Here is a 20,553-nt window from a genome sequence, read left to right as displayed (position 1 = left end):
GGGTTACCGTTCCCGGAAAGTCCCCCCTGTGCCCACTCTGTTGCAATGCTCGTAATTTCTTAAGCGTCTCGACTGATTGACAGCTCTCTCTGTCCCGCCTCCCGGGCTGATGACTCGGGATCACGTGATATCGTGCTGCGTGTTGCCGATATGTGACGAGTTGACGTCATAGCGGTCCCACCTTCACCGACGTCGTTTCCTGGGGAACGGTCCGGTCCAGGATGGTGGGCGCTGGGTTGTCGTACTTTGGTTTTCGGTCTCCACTGTGGGAATCGGCCTCTCCTCTTCCTGCCCACGGAACAGTGAGTGTCTGTCAGCGCCTCACCGCACCGGCTCTCTGCCTCAGGTACAATATTTAAACCATATTTGCACAGTTACGTGGATAGGAAAGGTTGAGAGGGACACGGGCCTCATGCAGGCGGATGGGACGAGTTCAGGTCGACAACTTGGTCGGCGTGGATGAGTTTTACCGAAGGGACGGTTTCAGTTCTGTATAAATCACTGACTCTATTCTGGGCGGTTCAACCAGGGCAGCATGTACACAGTGAATGACAGGTTCCGGAGAAGGTTTAATGAACAGAGACTTTGTGGGTTTCTGCCCCCACACCTCCTCTGGCAGCTGATTTAGGATAGCAGCTGTTCTCTGTGTGAAGTGTGTACCCTTCAGATCCCCTTTAAATCTGTCTTTACACAGTTTTGTACAATTCCAATGAGAGGCAGTTCTTTGGCCGATAAGGCAAGTAGAACACACAACCCTGTCTACCTGTGATGCCACATACAGGGAACTGTGTAACAATATTAGAGACACATGCACAGGTACTTTGGTAAGCAAGGCCTGGAGGGATATGAAACTAATGCAGGAAAGTGGGATTATTGTTGCTGTGCGTGATGGGGAGCATAAATGTGATGGGCCAGAGGGTCTGTTTCTGTCCTGGACAACCCTGACCACAGCAGTCCATAACTGCAGTGGGGTTTGTTACCTTCATTCTCAGCTGTGAGCTTGTTCCACTGAACCCCTTATCCTCTGAGAAGATATTTACACCCTTCCATCGTGACCAAGCTGTCTGACATCTCTGTTAATATTAACCAGTGTTCTTCACCAAATTCCCACTTAAAAGTCTTGTTACTGGTGCACAGAGAATGGATGCATTTTGGTAGCCTTTTGAGGGGGTTGATTCACTATTAAACCTAATGCATTAATACCTTTGTCCAACAAAAATCCATTGTGCAAACAAGAGGAAATCTGCAGATGCTGGAAATTCAAACAACAACACACACAAAATGCTGGTGGAACACAGCAGGCCAGGCAGCATCTATAGGGAGAAGCGCTGTCAATGTTTCGGGCCGAGACCCTTCGTCAGGACTAACCGAAAGGAAAGATAGTAAGAGATTTGAAAGTAGTGGGGGGAGGGGGAAATGCAAAATGATAGGAGAAGACCGGAAGGGGTGGGATGAAGCTAAGAGCTGGAAAGGTGATTGGCGAAAGTGATACAGAGCTGGAGAAGGGAAAGGATCATGGGACGGGAGGCCTCAGGAGAAAGAAAGGAGGGAGATGGAGAACAGGCAAACAACTAAATATGTCAGGGATGGGCTAAGAAGGGGAGGAGGGGCATTAACGGAAGTTAGAGAAGTCAATGTTCATACCATCAGGTTGGAGGCTACCCAGCCGGTATATAAGGTGTTGTTCCTCCAACCTGAGTTTGGATTCATTTTGACAGTAGGGGAGGCCATGGATAGACATATCAGAATGGGAATGGGATGTGTCACGTTTCCAGCTCTTAGCTTCATCGCACCCCCTTCGGTCTTCTCCTATCATTTCGCATTTCCCACTACTTTCAAATCTCTTACTATCTTTCCTTTCGGTTAGTCCTGACGAAGGGTCTCGGCCCGAAACGTTGACAGCGCTTCTCCCTATAGATGCTGCCTGGCCTGCTGTTTTCTACCAGCATTTTGTGTGTGTTGTTGTTTAAAAATCAATTGTCCTGGGTTCTGAGTGTTTTAGGTAAGTTCATCCTAAAGTTCTGTGTTTTAGGTTCCCACTGAACTTTCACAGTCAGTGTTTTCTGCATGTCTACACTGACCATCAAGAATCTGTCTGCACTAACTCAGCACTTGGTCTATCTCCTACCCTGCACTGGTGATTCAAATGCTCATTCAGATGGTCCTGCACCATCCCCACAGGCAGTGTGTTCCAGATTGTAACCTCCTTCATTTTTCCAACTGGTCCACATCCGACATCAAGATTTGCTAGCCACTTTTGCTGTCCATCATGCCGCTAATCTTGGTGTCATCTACAAACTTGCTGAACCAGTTTACCACATTCTCATCCTAATCGTTCATACAGATGGAAAACAACAATGGACCCAGCGTCGGGGAGTTAAACCAGGGCAGGATGAACACAGTAATGACAGGTTCCAGGGAAGTGTTCATGAACAGAGACTTTGTGTGTTTTTGCCTCCACCACCTCCTCTGGCAGCTCATTCGGGATACCAGCTATTCTCTGTGTCAAATATTTACCCTTCAGATCCCCTTTAAACCACCCCCCTCTCACCTTACAACTATTCCCTTTAGCTTTAGGCAGCCACACCACGGGAAACAGTCTCTGTCTCTCTAAACCTTGTATGCCTCACATAATTTTATCCACCTCCATCAGCTCACCCGTTCAACCTCCACCCTGTCACGTCAAAACTATTCCGTGCTGTTTCAGGATGGAGAAAACGGTTCCTTCCCTAGAAGACTCTGGGGACTGAACTGTTTTCTGCCTACCCATCGCTAGAAGATGTCCCATTGATCCATGAAACCTGCACTCTGCCCTCTGCACCAGCTCCTCAGCCACACATTCATCAGTGGTATCTGTCTATATCTTCCTGCACTAACAAGTGTCACTGGGAGTAATATAGAGCTTACTAGTTTTTAGTTTCTGTCTTATTTCTCTAAATTCACTGCACAGGACCACATCCCTCCTCCCCCCTACGTTGCTATTACCAACATGCACCGTCCACCACGATGTCCGGCTGCTCAACCTTCCCTTTGAAATGTCCTGCAGCTGCTCCGAGACCATCGGAACATAAGACACAGGAGCAGAATTAGGCCATTTGGCCCATCACATCTGCTGCCCCATTCTGCAAGTAATAAGAGATCATGACAGATCTCTAAACCCTCTGAAACACTTTTATCCCGCCCCCACCCCACAATCAAGAACCTCCACATTCAAACAAAGCGAACCAGCTGAACAACTTCTTCAACAGGTTCGACAGCTCAATCTCATCCTCACCGCAGAAATCCACACCAGGCTTACTTCCCTCACAGGAAAATAGCCACTCACAGGAGACCTTGCCCACGCCCAGGATTACGGCTGCACAGGTGGAAGGTCAACTGAGGAAGATCTGTACCAGCAAGGCGGCTGGACCGGATGGAGTTACCCCACGATTACTGAGGGCCTGTGCGACTGAGCTGGGAGAACCACTACAGCGCATCTTCAACATGAGCCTGGAGCAGAGAAGAGTACCCAGACAGTGGAAAACATCCTGTATTGTCCCGGTACCGAAGAAACCACAACCAAAGGAGTTGAATGACTTCAGACCTGTTGCCTTGACGTCGCACGTGATGAAGACCATGGAGCGGCTGATAATACAGAATCTGAGGCCACAAACCAGGCACGCCCAGGATCCTCTTCAGTTTACGTATAAGGAGAAGGTTGGAGTGGAGGATGCTATCATGTATTTGCTGCAGAAATCACTCTCTCACCTAGAGGGGGTCAGTTGTGCTGTGAGGATTACATTCCTTGACTTCTCTAGTGCCTTTAACACCATCCAGCCCAAGATCTTAAGGCACAAACTAACGGAGATGGGAGTAGACTCTCACATGGTGGATTGGATAGTGGACTACTTGACAGATAGACCTCAGTATGTGCGGTTGGGAGACTGTAGGTCTGACACGGTGGTCAGCAGCACAGGGGCGCCGCAGGGAACCGTACTCTCTCCGGTCCTGTTCACCCTGTACACATCAGACTTCCAATATAACTCAGAGTCCTGCCATGTGCAGAAGTTCGCTGATGACACGGCCATAGTGGGGTGTGTCAGGAATGGACAGGAGGAGGAGTATAGGAAACTGATACAGGACTTTGTGATATGGTGCAACTCAAACTACCTGCGTCTCAATATCACCAAGACCAAGGAGATGGTAGTGGACTTTAGGAGATCTAGGCCTCATATGGAGCCAGTGATCATTAATGGAGAATGTGTGGAGCAGGTTAAGACCTACAAGTATCTGGGAGTACAGTTAGACGAGAAGCTAGACTGGACTGCCAACACAGATGCCTTGTGCAGGAAGGCACAGAGTCGAATGTACTTCCTAAGAAGGTTGGCGTCATTCAATGTCTGTAGTGAGATGCTGAAGATGTTCTATAGGTCAGTTGTGGAGAGCGCCCTCTTCTTTGTGGTGGCGTGTTGGGGAGGAAGCATTAAGAAGAGGGACGCCTCACGTCTTAATAAGCTGGTAAGGAAGGCGGGCTCTGTCGTGGGCAAAGTACTGGAGAGTTTAACATCGGTAGCTGAGCGAAGGGCGCTGAGTAGGCTACGGTCAATTATGGATAACTCTGAACATCCTCTACATAGCACCATCCTGAGACAGAGAAGCAGTTTAAGCGACAGGTTACTATCGATGCAATGCTCCTCAGACAGGATGAAGAGGTCAATACTCCCCAATGCCATTAGGCTTTACAATTCTACCGCCAGGACTTAAGAACTTTTTAAAGCTATTATTAATGCTTTTTGAGATGGTGATTTAGATGCATATCACATTTTTTTTACTGAGTTAAGTATGGTATGTAATTAGTTTTGCTACAACAAGTGTATGGGACATTGGAAAAAAGTTGAATTTCCCCATGGGGATGAATAAAGTATCTATCTATCTATCTATCTATCTAATATACCCAATGAATTGGCCACATCCGTCTGTGGGGATGAATTCAGAGTCAGAACCAGAATCAGGTTTATTACCACCGGCAGGTGTCAGGAAATTTGTTAATTTAGCAGCAGCAGTTCAATGCAGGACTTGATAATATAGAAACAATAAATAAATTACTGTATATATGTATATGGATATATATATTAAGTAAATTAAAATAGTGCAAAAACAGAAATATTATAAATAATATATAGAATACATCTACAGCAGCTTTTGGGTGTTTTAAAGTGACAAACCAAATATCTTCAAACTCCTGATGAAATATATCCGCTGTCTTGTCTTCTTTATACTGTAGCTGCATCAATAGATCCTCAGAGATATTGACACTCAGGAACTTGAAATTGTTCACTGTCCACTTCTGATCCCTCTATGAGGATTGTTTCGTGTTCCCTCGTCTTACCCTTCCTTCAATCAGCTGTTTTGTCTTAAGCACAAGGTTGTTGCTGTGACACCACTCAACTAGCTGGTATATCCCACTCCTGTTTGTCCAATCATCTCCATCTGAGATTCTACCGACAATGGTTGTATACAGCATATTTATAGATTGCATTTGAGCTATATTTAGTCACATAGTCATGGGTATAGAGGGAGTAGAGCAGTTGGCTAACTGCACATTCTTGAGGTGCATCAGGGCCAGTGTTGTTCCTCAGCGGAGGAGATATTTGAATTTGAATTGACTTTATTTCTTGCATCTTTCACGTACATGAGGAGTAAAAATCTACGTTATGTTTCCATCTAAATATGCAATGTGCAATCATAGTAATTTATAATAATTGATAATAAATAGAACAGCCAATGTACATAGAGGTTCCCTCAAATCAGCGTGAGTTAATCAGTCTGATAGCCTGGTGGAAGGAGCTGTCCAGCAGCCTGTTGGTCCTGTCTTTTATGCCGCAGTACCATTTCCCGGATGGTTGCTGCTGGAATAGATTATGCTTGGGGTGACTTGGGTCCACAATGATCCCTCGGGCCCTTTTCTCACACTGGTCTTTGTAAATGTCCTGAACATGGGAAGTTCACAACTACAGATGTGCTGGGCTGTCCGCACCACACTCTGCAGACTTCTGCGATTAAGGGAGGTACAGATCCCATACTAGGCTGTGATGCAGCCAGTCGGGATGCTCCCAATTGTGCCCCTGTAGAAAGTTCTTAGGATTTGGGGGCCCATAGCAAACTTCCTCAGTGGTCTGAAGTGAAAGAGGCGCTGTTGTGCCTTTCCCACCACTCAGCAGGTACATACAGACCACGTGAGATCCTCGGGTATGTTGCTGCCGAGGAACTTAAAGCTGTTTACCCTCTCAACCCCAGATCCATTGATGCCAATAAGGGTTAGCCCGTCTCCATTAATCCACACAATCTGTGTGGATTATCACCAATCCGCACAGATTGTGGTCTCCTGGTTAAGAGGTCGAGTATCCAATTGCAGAGGGACCAGGTTATTGATCAGGACTGTGGGAATGATGGTGTTAAACGCTGAGCTCTAGTCAATGAGCAACATCCTGACATAGGCAGCACAGATTCACCACTCTTTACTCAGGAAATTGCTCCTTATCTTTGTTCTAACGGTATGTCCTAGTATTTTGAGGTTGTGCCCTGTGGTCCTAGACTGCCCCACTATCGGAAATACCCTCCCCACTCCATTCTAGGCCTTTCGATATTTGATCGGTTTCAATGAGATTCCCTCATTCTTCTAAAGTCCAGAGAGTACAGGCCCAAAGCCATCAAACAATCCTTGTTCATTAACCCTTTTATTGCCAGGATCATTTTTGTGAACTTCCTCTAGACCCTCTCCTATGTGAGCATGTCGTTTTTTAGATAAGCTGCCCAAAACTGTTCACAATACTCCAAGTGTGATCGGACCAATGCCTTATAAAGTCTGAGCTGATCCTATCATTAAATATCTTTTCCAATAATATCCCTCGCACTAACGTAAGAGTCACCAGGGTACAGTTTCCTTTTTTGACCCTATTGCAGTTCTTAAAAAGAGAAAGAATATTTATCATTTTCCACTCTTCTGCATCCTGGCCTGTAACTAAAGGAGCACCAGTTTTAAGTTTTGTTAAATTTTTGTCCTTATTTTATCCCTCAAGCATCAGGTAATTGAATCAAAGTTCAAAGTAAATTTATTATCAAAGTACGTATACATTCTACAACTTTGAGGTTTGTTTCAAACAGGCTGTCGTGAAACAAAGAAAGCCAAAAGAACCCACTAGTAAAATAAGACCATCAAACACCCAATGTGCAGAAAGAAAGACAAATCCTTCAAACAATAAGCACAAGCAAATTCTGTAGCGTATTGAACTGAAATGCTCAAAGAGAGTCTGTGCACAGATGCTTAGTTCAGTGCAGAGTGGAGAAGCGAGCCATGTCCAATCATCAGCCTATCAAGCTCTACCTTAAATACACCCAAGGACGTGGCCTCCACAGCTGCCTGTGGTTATAAATTGAACTAATTCAGAGCACGCTGGCTAAAGAATTTCTCCGCATTTCTGTTTTAAATGGACACCCCTCTATCCTGAGGTTGTGCCTTTTAGACCTAGACTCCCCCAACATAGGAAACATCCTTTCCACATCTACACAGTCCAGGCCTTTCAACATTCAAAATTATATTCCCCCCCCCACCCCCATCCTTCGAAATTCCAGTGAGTACAGACCCAGAGCTGTCAAATGTTCCTCGTATGATAACTGTTTCTTTCCCAGAATCATCCTTGTGAACCTCTTCTGGAACCTTTCCAATGCCAGCACATCTTTTCTTAGATGAGGAGCCCAAAACTCTTCACAATACTCAAGGTGAGGCCACACTAATGCCTTATAAAGTCTCAGCATCACATCCCTGCTCTTGTATTCTAACTGCTTGATGTGAATGCTAACATTGCTTTTGCCTTCCTCACCTCCGACTTTACCTGCAAGTTATCTTTAGGTTGGTCTGCACAAAGACTCCCAAGTCCCTTTGCATCTCAGATTTTTGGATTTTCTCCCTATTTGGAAAATAGTCTGTACATTTATTTCTACTACTAAAGTGCACGACCATGCATTTTCCAACAGTGTATTTCCTTTGCCATTGTCTTGCCAATTCTCCTAATCTGTCAAAGTACTTCTACAGCCTACCTGTTTCTGGAACAGTACCTGCCTTCTTGTCATCTGCAAACTTGCAACAAAGCCATCTATTCTATCATTTAATTCATTGATATACAGCATAAAAATAAATAGTCCCAACACCGACCCCTGCGGAACACCACTACTCACTGGCAGCCAACCAGAGTGGACCCTTTTATTCCCTCTTGCTGCCTTCTATCAATCAGCCAATGCTGTAACCACACCAGTAACTTTCCTGTCATACCATAGGCTATTAACTTTGTAAGCAGCCTCATGTGTAGCACCTTGTTAAAGGCCTTTTGAAAGTCCAAATATATGACAGAAGCTGCATCCCCTTTATCTATCCTGCGTGCAATCTCAAAGAATTCCAACAGATTCATCACGCAAGATTTCTCCTTAAGGAAACCATGCTGACTTTGTCTTTTCTTGTCCTGTGTTTCCAATACTCTATAACCTCATCCTTAACAATTAACTCCAACATCTTCCCAACCACTGAGAGGCTAACTGCTCTATAATTTCCTTTCTGCCGCCTTCCTCCTTTCTTAAAGAGTGGAGTGACATTTGCAATTTTCCACTCCCCAAGCACCATGCCAGAGTCCAATACGTTTTGAAAGATCATTACTAATGGCACCATAATCTCTACCGCTAACTCTGCAAGAACCCTAGGGTGCAGTTCATCTGGTCCGGGTGACTGATTATACCCTCAGGTCTTTCAGCTTTTTGAGCATCTTTCCCTTATAATAATAATAACTGCATTCCCTTCTCTCCCCTCACACCCTTCAACATCTGGCACACGGCTAGTATCTTCCACTGATGGAAAATACTCATTTAGTTCATCTGCCATCTCCTCCACCCCCCCCCCCCCCAACACATTATTATTTCTCTGGCCTGATCTTCTAGCAGTCCAATATCCAGTCTCATCTCTTCTTTATGTTTTACATTCTTGAAAAATCTTAAACTATCCACTTTGATAATATTTGCTAGCTTGCTTGTATATTTAATCTTTATCCTCTTTAGGTTGCTCTCTGTAAGCTGTCAGAAGCTTCCCAATCCTCTGTATTCTGACTATTTTTTTTCTTTTTTTTATGCCTTCCCTTTTGGTTTTACATTAGCTTTGACTTCCTTGTCAGCCACAGTTGTACTATTTTGCCATTTGAGTATTTATTTGTTTCTGGAATACATTTATCCTTTATCTCCCTCATTTTTCTCAGAAACTCTCACCTTTGCTGCTCTGCTGCCATCTCCGCCAGCATCTCCTTCCAATTTACTTTAGCCAACTCCTCTCTCATACCACTGTTACTACCTTTACTCCACTGAAACACTGCTATGTCAGACTGTACTCTCTCCCTATCCAATTTCAAGTTCAACTCAATGATACTGTGATCACTGCTTCCTAAGGGTTCTTTTACCTGAAGTTCCCTAATTGCCTCCTGTTCATTAAATAACACATAATCCAGTATAGCTGATTCCCTAGTAGGCTCAATGACAAACTGCTCTGAAAAGCCATCGCTTAGGCATTCAACAAACTCACTTTCTTGCTATCTATTTCCAACCTGTTTTTCCCAGTTGACCTGGATGTTGAAATTTCTCATGAAATCTCCAATAACATTGCCCTTTTGACATGCCTTTTCTATTTCCTGTTGTAATCTGTGGTCCACATCCAAACAACTGTTGACGGCCTGTTTATAACTGCATCAATGTCCTTTTACACTTGCAGTTTTTTTTAACTCTACGCAAAATGATTCAACATCTTCCAATATGGCACATCTTTCTACTGATTTGGTACCATTCTTTACCAGCAGAGCCATGCCATCCCCTATGCCTACCTAACTGTCCCTCTGATTTGTCTAAATTGGGCATTTAGCTCCCAACTATAAATATTTTTCAGCCATGATTCCGTGATGATCACATTATACATGACAATCCGTAACAGCAATAAGATTATCCACCTTATTTCTTATACTCTGTGCATTGAGGTTTAACACTTCAAGTATTGGATTTGCTACCCTTATTGATTCTGCATCCCTCTGCTGGCTGCAGTTATGTCCTATCATCTGCTCGCTCTTCCTGACAGTGTGACTGCATGCTATCTTTTCTTTCTTTACCATCTGTACTATCCTGAGTCCTTTCAGGCCAGTTCTCATGCCCCTGCCAAATTAGTTTATACCCTGCCGAACAGCTCTAATAAACCAACAGTACACCCACAAGAAAATAAATCCCGGGGTTGCGTATTTAATGCAGAAATGTATTTTGGTAATACATTTACTCTCAGCTTTGAACTTTGTAGTGGAGAGCCGGGTGTTGTACTGGTCTGTGTCCTCACTGGCCGGTGCTGTGCTCTGGCTGCTCAGTGTGCTTGGAATATGGTGTCAGTGTTTTTACAGAAGTGTGTCCTTATTACACAATTGATCTTGTCCAACTAGGAGCTTAGAAGATTCACTGGAGACTAGAATAATTTTTTCAGACTATTACTGGTCACAGGATCATTCTGGGATGATCTGGACTATTTGACCCATTAAGTTTATACCAGCTCCTTCTACATTTCCACAGTCCCATTCGCATCTCTGTCCCCACAGCGCTGCAGGTTATTTCCCCTGAAGGTCCTGACTAATTCCTTTTTGAACACTGGTTGTTCCTGCCACATACTGTTTCAGGAAACCTTGCTGAAAACACTTAACAAATAATGCCCCAACCAAGTCACAGGTGGGAAGGGAGACCCAGTCAGTTTCTGGAGATTATTCACTACAGATGCTCGGTTGTTTTTACATCAGTCCATTACCTGCTGACATATCTATTCCTCTCTCTCTTACTGGCTGTTGGGAGCCCTACAGTTTCATCCCATCACAGTGATTGCACCTTTCTCATTCCTGAGTTCCACCCACATTATCTCACTGGATGAGCCTCTGGGATGACCTTGAATTTGTGACATTCTGCCTGATCAGCAGTACAGCTCCCCCGACCTCATTCGCCTCCCTCTGGACAGTCTGAATCTGAATCCTGGAATGTTTAGCTACCAGTCCTGCCCTTATCTGTAATGGCTGAATCACTGTGCCATGTACTAATCCAGGCTCTAAATACGTCTGCATTAACTGTTCCACACCCGGCACTGATACAAGCACACTTCAGGCCCTCAATGCCACTGTGTTCATTAACTTGGCCTAACTATGCAGTGGTGTCCTCGGCCAGTGGCATCAACACGGGTGATGTCATGTGAGAATAAACTGATTAGAAAGGCTGACTCTGTTATTGGAGTAAAACTGGACACACTGGAGGCCGTGGTAGAACAAAGGATCCAATGGATATCCTGGCAATTCTGGACAATGTTTCTCACCCTCTGCATGCCTCCTTGGCTGAACAGAGAAGCATCTTCAGTAACAGACTAACATCACTGCGCTGCTCCAAGGACCGCTGTATGAAGTCATTCTGACTCTCGGCTCTGTAATGAGTCAACCTATAGCCGGGGAAGTGATGACACCCCTCATGTTAGACTGTTTGTGGTAACTTTTTATTCTTTCTCTTACTTCTAATATTTGTTTATCTGTCCACTTGTAGTGCTACTGAGACACTGTAATTTATCTATTTGGACTTACTTTCTGTGTTAATCCACATCCGTCAACACCACTACTGACCTTTCACTCTTCCCATCTCCTCTCCTGGAAAAAAAAACTCAATGATCCATGTAACTAAAACCCTCCGTCCTGCACTGGCTTGTTAGCCACACATATAACTGTACCACCTTTTAATTTCTTCCCTCGCTAGCAGGTGACACTGGGATTATACCCCCCCACCCCCTCAAGAGTCTCTACTTAACTTTTTCCCCAACTCCCTAAGTCTCTTTGCAGGACTTTGTCTCTTTTGTTAGAACCAATATGGACACGACCTCTGGCTGCTCACCCTGCCCTTTCAGAATGGCCTGTACTTGTTCAGTTACATCCTTGAACCTGGTACCAGGGAGGTTATGCACCATCCTGCAGTCTGTCTCCTTGCCACAGATACACCTGTCTGTGACCCCAGCTAATAAATCCCCCGTCACTGAGGCTCACCGAGAACACAGAACAGTACAGCACAGGAACAGGCCCTTCTTCTGTCTGTGCTGAACACGATGCCAAATGAAACTAAATCTCTTCAGCCTGAGTATAATTCATGTGCTTCAATCCTCTGAATATTCATGGCCATATCTAAAACCCTGTTAAATGTCATTATCATATCTACTTCCACCACTCCCCATGGCAGCCCAAACCCGGCCCTCACCACTCTCTGTACGGAAACAGAAATCTTACCTGCCCTGAAATCCACCTTTAAATTCTCACCCCAGCATTTTAAAGCTGTGCCTTCTCATAATTGATACTTCTACCCTTGGGAAGTGATTCTGACTGTCTACCTTGTCTACACCTCTCATAGTTTTATAAACTTCTGTCATTTCTCCCCTCAGCCTCCTTCACTCCAGGGAAAACAGTCCCAGTCAGTCTGGTCTTTCCTTGTAACTCAAGCCCCCAGTCCAGGTAACATTCCTGTGAATCATTTCTGCACCTTAATCGCATCCTTCCTCTCGTGGTGGCCAGAAATGCACAGGGTACTCCGGGTGTGGTGAAATTATTGATTTGTACAACTGTAATGTGATGTCCCAACTCCTCTGAAAGCCTTTGCGAATGAAGGTAAGCATGTTGTGGACCTTCTTCACCACCTTGTCTACCTGTGTTGGCACTTTCAGGGAACTATTTACCTGTGCCTCAGGTTTATCATTTCACTAACACTCCTCAGGACCCTGCCATTCACTGGGTACGTCCTGACCTGCTTTAACTTCTCAAAATCCATCATTGTTTGTTTGTTTGACACTGTAACAACACTTCTCTGTTTCTCTGCACTAATGTCCCAGCAATAAATGTCAATGAGCCATTCACCTCTGAAACTTAGTCATATGTCTTATGAACCCCTCACTGCACCCGTCTCTATATTGTTGTGTAAGCAACACCTCGACCCCACTCTATTTCTCTCAATTACAATTTATCTCCATATAAATAGTAGTGAATTTTGATTCCTCCTACCACATGCCATCACACTTAACACTGTTACATACCCCGTAACTGGGTCACTTACCAGCAAAGATAGAGAGGTCCGTTGAACTCTGATGGTACTATTTTTAACAGTATTTATTGATAGAAATACACAAAAATAATATCAATGCAAACACACAGATAAGATACGTCGTCAATACTAAATCTAAAAGCGCCAGTATAATAATAATCAATAAGAAATAGCTCTATCGTTGTCTAGGGGATAATGTATTGTCCGATGGAAATATAAAAGTCACTTTAGTTCATTCCAGCTGCAGCCGTTGGGGACCGCTGTGTGGCAATTGTTGGAGAGAGAGAGATTTAGAGAAAAACTTGCCGATTCCTTTTATGATGTCAATCCTTCGAGAGTCGTTGGGAGTTGAGTTCCCCGTTGTTAGCTAAAAACCATTTTTCCGTGGCAAAGGCCACCGATTCCGGGGCAAATGGAAGCGGACGCACGTGGCCTTCCACCGGCTTTCGCTATTACAGGATCACTAGCGTTTCTTCTGGTGCGTCTGAGGGGCTGTTCCCCCAGACCCTCTTTTTATCCTGACTCACAGGGTCACAGATGTTGATCAGGTTGGGATGATGCAATCCCTCCATCAACCTCCCCCTCGGCTCATTGCCTGGGGAGGGCTTCGATGCATCGTGCAGGATGCAATACACATGTCCGTCTCCAAGAGAAAATAGCCGGTATCAATGGGTCCGCCTTTCGGAGGCCAGGACACATTCCAACCCTTTTGTGGATTCTGCATGTCTTTCTCACATTTCCTGTGTCCCCTGAACTGACTTAATAGTGATCTTGCGATTCTCTCAAAGGAGGGGGCTACCCCGCAGCCTTCGGCCCCTCAGAGCTGTGGCACATTCGTAACAACACATTAAACTCCATTTACCATGTATTCTACTCACCAGTTTCCCCATATCCTGTTAGAGAGACCAAATGTCCAATCAGAAAGGTTTTGAAGGATATGGGTCAAATGCAGGGAAATGGGACAAGGAGGAGGATAGCCTTGTTCATAATGTGGTGGCGAGGGGGTTACTGACCACAAGCTCAGATGGGAACTTTGGTCGGTGTGGACCATTTGAGCTGAAGGGCTCATTTCTGTGCTCTGTGAATCTGACTGTAAACCCTCTTGGCTTAGTTGAATGACATTAAACTTTTCTAAATGACTTGTTATTTCTTCACAGATTATAGACTCCAATAGCTGAATTGAAGTTCACTGGACTACAGGCACCTGCATTTTATCTTCCACCCTTCAACAATGGTTTTCAACTCCACTGGGACCTTGCTGTAACAGTGAGTTTTGACAGACTTCAATGTCTCTACTTTCTCTCCAGACTTCCTGTGAAACCCTCCAGTGCAGGTCGTTGGGACCTGGTAATGTTTGCTTTTAGTCCCATTAGTTTCTCCCTCCTGATGGTGATTGTTACACATTATTGCCCAATGTTGAAATGTCACCGTTAGATATCTGTGGGATGTTTGCTGTGTCCCCATTGTGAACACTAATGCAAATTATTGAGTTAACTTATCTGCTTTTTCCTTATTAGTTTTAGCTTTTGTCTCATCACTGCTTCCTGGAAAAATCCTGATCCTCTTTTCTACCGCCAACCCTTGCGTCTTTTTATGCTCTTTAATTTAATATTTCCCTTGAACTCCATTGACAGATGGTTCTTTGCTGTCTGTGATCCCTCTGTCTAATTGGTATCAACGTCTGCTGAGTGTTATGAACAGTCTCCTTAAACATCACCACTGCTCATCACTGACCTGTCCCTGCACCTATTTACCCCGTCTGCCCCAGACAACTCCACTTTCACTTCACTGTAATTGCCTTTATTTAGGTTGAGGGCATCGTTTCTGGACCCTGGTGTTCACCCTCAATCTGGCTCTGGAGTTCTCCCACATTGTGATCACTTCTTCACGGATCCTTCATCACAAGATCTCTCTGTACTCCCACCTCATTACACAGATTACATCTGAAATGTCCTGTTCCTGGGTAAGATCCTGCTGTAAGAAACTGTCTCTGACCACTCCACAAATTCCTCTTCCACTGTACCAGTTTGATTAGTTTAATCAATACACAGACTGAAGCAAACTGAGAACAAAATGCTGCAGGAACTCAGCAAACGGTCGACATTTCGGGCTGAGAACCTTCACTGGGATTAGAAAGAAAGGGACAAAAGTCAGAATAAGGTGGTGGGGGGGGGGGAGGAGGACAAGCGTGTGGGGGGGGGTGTGGTTTGTGGAGGGATAATGATGTGAGGAGCTGGGTAACAGGCAGAAAAGGCAAAGAGAGGAAGAGAAAGGAATCCTTTAGGACAGAACGTTAGACGATGGGATGACACAAAGGAGGTGGAGAACCAGAAAGAGTTGATGGGCAGGTCATGAGGATGTGCAAGGAGAAGTCAAGGGGATAAATAGCACCAGAATGGGGGAAAAGTCAGAAAAAAAGGAGCAGTTTGGGAGGGGGGGTAATAGAGGGTAGTGATTTACAGAATTTGGAGAAATCAATATTCATGCTGTCGAGATTGGAGGCTACACAGTCAGAATATGAGATGTTGCTCATCTAACCTGTATTTGGCCTCATCGTAGTAGTAGAGGAGGCCATGGACAGACTTTGTAGTGATGGCCCTCTGCTGGGTCAGGGTCGACCATGGATATTGTACCCTCGCTGTGAAAGTCAATTTGCAAGCCAGAGAAGTACGATACGTAAAGCAAGCTGTTGCCAATGCAGGGGCTCCTGCTCTCAACACATCTGATGAATCCAGAGGAACGGCAGAGACCGATGGGGTCAGGCACCAATGGTATAACAGCATTGCCAGTCTGCATTGAACATCGGACTGACAGGGAATCCAGCTCTGGGTTGTTCCTCGGGGTTTACTCTCGAAGCCTTCCCCATGAATGGGTCGAGCCACAAGCCAGTAGAGGTTTCAGATTAGAATTTTCCTTCCACTAGATGAGCTGCCAACCGTGGGTGAAAGCCCCATCTGCCCATAGCAGTTAGTTATATGATGCCAGTAAAACCATTTAGAGCCTCCCTGTCACTAGAAAGAGTTTGTCGGGCTTCGTAGCTAAGCCATATGTAAAAGCCAGGAGCTGGACTTGGTTGACAGAGACAATTTGAAGCAGCAACTAATAGGAAGTGACAGCTTGTCCCTATTACTACCCCACCACTGGTTAAGACAGCTGTAAGGCACCGATATGTCAGTCTGTGAATGGGAAATGGAACTAGAATGGGTCACCACTGGCAGATTGTGGTTGTTGCAGCTCACAGAGCAAAGGTACTCGATGTAGTGGTGCCCCAATCTGCTTCCGATTAAATCTCTCATGACAATCACATTTCCATTCTCATCTCTCTTTGATATTTCCCCTTTTGTGCTTTATCCCATCGGGAGGAACACCTGAGGATCTTGAGACCACTCCTACCAGATCTCCACAAAGTGTTTTAAATGAATTACAGATATAAAACACAAAATAATTGACTGTATAAATATTCACCCCCAAATCATCACTGGTACAGTCAGTTAGTTTTAGGAATTACATTCAGTTAAGTGGAGGTCACTGTGTGAGTCAAGGTGTTTCAATTGATTGTAGTAAAAATACACGACTGTTGGTAGTCAGTATCCTGGGAGAAACTACACCATAAAAACAAATTAACACTGTGAACAGCTCTGCAAAAAGGTAATTGAAAAACACAATTCAGGAGATGGATACAGGAAAATTTTCAAGTCACTGAATATCCCTTGGAGTACAGTTAAGTCACTCATCCTGAAATGGAAAGAATATGGCCATCCTCAAAAACTGAGTGACTGTTCAAGAAGGAGACGAGTGAGGGAGGCCACCAAGAGACCTATGCTAATTCTAGAGAAATCACAATCTTCAGTGGCTGAGATGGGAGAGACTGTGTATACTACAACCATTGCCCAGATGCTTCACCTGTCAGAGCTTTTTGGGAGAGTAGCAAAGAGAAAGCCATTGTTGAAAAAAGCTCTCATGAAATCTCACCTGGAGTTTGCCAGAAGACTCTGAAGTCAACTGGAAGAAGGTTCTATAGTCTGATGAAACAAAATTGACCTTTTTGGCCATCAGATTAAACACTAAGCTTGGCGCAAGACAAACACCGCACAGCATCAAAAACACACCATCCCAGCATGGTGAAGCTGCATTATGCTGTGGGGCTGTTTCACTGAGCAGGCCCTGAAAGGCTCATAAAAGTAGAGGGTAAAATGAATGCAGCCAAATACAGTGAAATCTTGGAGGAAAACCTAATTCAGTCTGCAAGTGAACTGTGACTTAGGAGAAGATTCATTTTCCAGCAGGAGAATGACCACAAGTATAAAACCAAAACTACACAGGAATGACTTAAAACCAAAGTTAATGTCCTGGAGTGGCCAAGTCAGAGTCCAGACCTCAATCCAATTGAGAATTTGTGGCAGGACTTGAAAAGGTCTGTTCACTCATGAACCGCATGCAATCTGACAGAGCTTCAGCAGTTTTGTAAAGAAGAAAGGGGAAAATTTTCAGTGTCCAGATGTGCCAAGCGGATAGAGACCTATCCACACAGAGCCAACGGTAATTACTGACAAAGGTGCATCAACTAATTACTGACTTGAAGGAGCTGAATACCAATGCATTTACATTATTTTGTGTTTTATATTTGCAATTAATTAGATCACTCTGTAAAGATCTGTTTTTCACTTTGACTCCAGAGAGTCCATTCTGCTGATCAGTGTGGGAAAATAAAGCCAAATTAAATCCACTGTGAATCAACGTTGCAAAACAATAAACATGAAAACCTCCAAAGGAGACTGAATACTTTTGGTGGGACTGTATCCACCCCTTCACCAGCATGTTATGAACAAATCCACCCTGCTCCTTTCCATTTTGCTGATTCCATGTGGAACATTAAACATGTTGGAATGTCAGATTTCCAGTCCAAGTCTCTGTAACCATGTCCCTGCAATAGTTGGTAGATCAAACATATTCATCAGTACACAATATGGAACAGATGGCAACCTGCCCTTCAGTCCACAATATCTGCACCAATCATAACAATGTTGAGACTTTATAAACTACTGGTGAGGTCTCACTGGAGTTTTGAGGGCCCTTTATCTTAGGAAGAATGAGCTGAAACTGGATCTGTTTCAAAGGAGATTCTCAAAATTGCCTCCAGGATGAAACAGCTGGGCATATGAAGAGCGTTTGATTGCTCTGGGCCTGTACTCACTGGAATTTAGGTCAATGAGGGCTGACCTAATTGAAACCTATTGAATGGTGAAAGGCCTTGATAAAGTGGATGTGCAGAGGATGGGAGTGTCTAAGAACAGAGGACACAGCCTCAGAATAGAGCATCATCCTTGTAGAATGTGGAGATGAGGTATTTCTTTCGCCAGAGAGTGGTGAATCTGTGGAATTTGTTGCCTCGGGCAGCTGTGGAGCCAAGACTTTATGTATATTTAAGGCAGAGATGGGTAGATTCTTGATTGGTCAGATCATGAAGGGTTACACAGAGAAGGCAGGGGATTGGGGCTTTGAGGGCAAATGGATTAGCCATGATGAAATGACAGAGCAGATTTGATGGGCCTAATTCTGATCCTATATCTTAAGAGTCTATATCACCACCTCTACAACCTCGATCAATTTTGTCAAGCGTGATCTGCCCACACAAAACCATGCTGATTGTCCCTAAGCAGGCCATGCCTTTCCAAATGTGCATAAATCCTGTACCTCAATATCCTCCCCAGTAGCTTGTCTGCCACTGAAATGAGGCTGTGTTGCCGATAGATTTATGGATTCTTGTTATTTCCCTTCTTTATCAAAGCTGCAACATTTGCGACTCTCAAGTCCTGTGGGACCTCTCATGTTGTGATCGAGGACACACTGGTCCTTGTCAAATCGCCAGCAATCTGCTCATTTGCTTCTTTCACTATTGTAGGATATATGCCTTCATGTCCTGGACTCTTATCCATCTTATTGCTTTTCAGACGTCCCAGCACATCCTCCTCCTCAATCTCAACACGTCTCTGCACATTAGCATGTTCCACTCTGTTTTCATTCACATTCAGTTCCTTCTCCTCAGTAAATATTGACACAACATACTCATTTAGTACCTCAGCCACTTGGTCTGACTTCAACCACATCATTCCTCCTTTAATCTTGAGTTGACCTTTCCATTCTCTGGTTAGCCTCGTTTTATTAACAGAAATCAAAAGGCCTTGGGGTTATCTTTGGTCCTAGATTGCAAGGACAGTTTGTGGCCCCATTTGGCCTTTCCTATCACCTGCTTTAGCATTTCCCCGCTATCTTTATGTTCCAAAGACACCCAGTCTGATTTTAGTTTCATAAACCTTCCATATCCTTCTGACTAAATTTAGGATCTCTCCATTCATCCAAACTTCCCTTTCCTTACTATCCTTGTCCTTACTCCTTACAGGAACATGCTGATCCTGAACTCTGAGCTGCTGGTCTTTAAACAACTCCAGCATGTCAGATGTGGACTTGTCTGACAGTGGCTGTTCCCTGTCAATGCCCCGTGGTTTCTATCTTACTCCGTACTAACCTGCCCTCCTGCACTTCAGTACCTTCATACAAGATCTGATTTTATTCTTCCTCATCACTATGGAAAAAAAATACGATCCCAGAATATTCACTGACTCTTAGCTGTCAGCTGGCCTGGCTCATTTCCCAAAACTAATTCTTCCTTTTCTCTCCTCTCGTTGGGCTCTGTACATAATGTTTCAAACACTCTTGAGATTCGCTGAAGAAATCTTGTGCATCTTTGTATTAAGCAAGTTCCAATCAATTCTAGGGAAGATAAAGTCCCCGCACTAGTCATTGGGGGCCAGTATGATAATCCTATCAGTGTAACTGCAGATTGCCTCTGTAAATGAGCCCTCCAGTTTGTTGTGACATTCCCAGTGGGGTAACATCTGCTCCTGTTAAACTGCACTCACATGTAAAACAATGAAACGCAGGAGCGTTGAGCTGCCAGCCCTGTCCGTCCGACAACAGAATACACCTAATGTTGAAATAAACTAATTTCAGCCTATCAGTCCCAGAATGTATATTAGCCTGACATTGGCTCTCGTTCTTTTCAGACTGTCTTGTAATACATGCATTCTCCCACTTGCGATTCCAGTTCAAACTCTGCCAAGTGACACCATCAAACCTCCCGGTGAGGATATTGGTTCCCCTCCGGTTCAGATGCAAATGGGCTTGTTTGTCCCGGTCTCCCACCTGCCTGGAAGGGAGCCCATTGATCCATGAATCTGAAGACCTCCCTCCTGCATCAGTTCCTCAGCAATAATTTTAAACTGCCACCACTTTACCTGGGCATAAGAAGAAACCAGAAGCGTGGTATGCATATATATATATATATATCCTTATATCTGCCTATGTATCCTGTTCCTTTATGTGACCGGACTTTCATTTGCTTCG

General features: G+C 44.4%; 1 protein-coding gene across 4 annotated transcripts in view; it reads left to right on the top strand.

Moving 5' to 3' along the window:
- Window positions 1–206: 206 nt before the first annotated feature.
- The window catches only part of LOC140717813 (histone H3), a 42,612-nt gene continuing 22,265 nt past the window's right edge, over window positions 207–20,553 (top strand). For 2 of the 4 annotated variants that reach the window (XR_012096620.1, XR_012096619.1), the window contains exons 1-2: window positions 207–346; window positions 14,307–14,415. The gene's annotated coding sequence lies outside the window, so the exon portion shown is untranslated. Of the gene's footprint in view, window positions 347–7,668; window positions 7,759–14,306; window positions 14,416–20,254; window positions 20,473–20,553 lie in introns of all 4 variants that reach the window. The other 2 variants (XM_073031535.1, XM_073031534.1) reach the window with 2 other exon arrangements.

This window comes from Hemitrygon akajei, chromosome 28, assembly GCF_048418815.1.
Source record: "Hemitrygon akajei chromosome 28, sHemAka1.3, whole genome shotgun sequence".
NCBI lineage: Eukaryota > Metazoa > Chordata > Chondrichthyes > Myliobatiformes > Dasyatidae > Hemitrygon > Hemitrygon akajei.
Note: the sequence above shows the minus strand (reverse complement) of the source record. Positions and strands in the feature narration are given on the sequence as shown.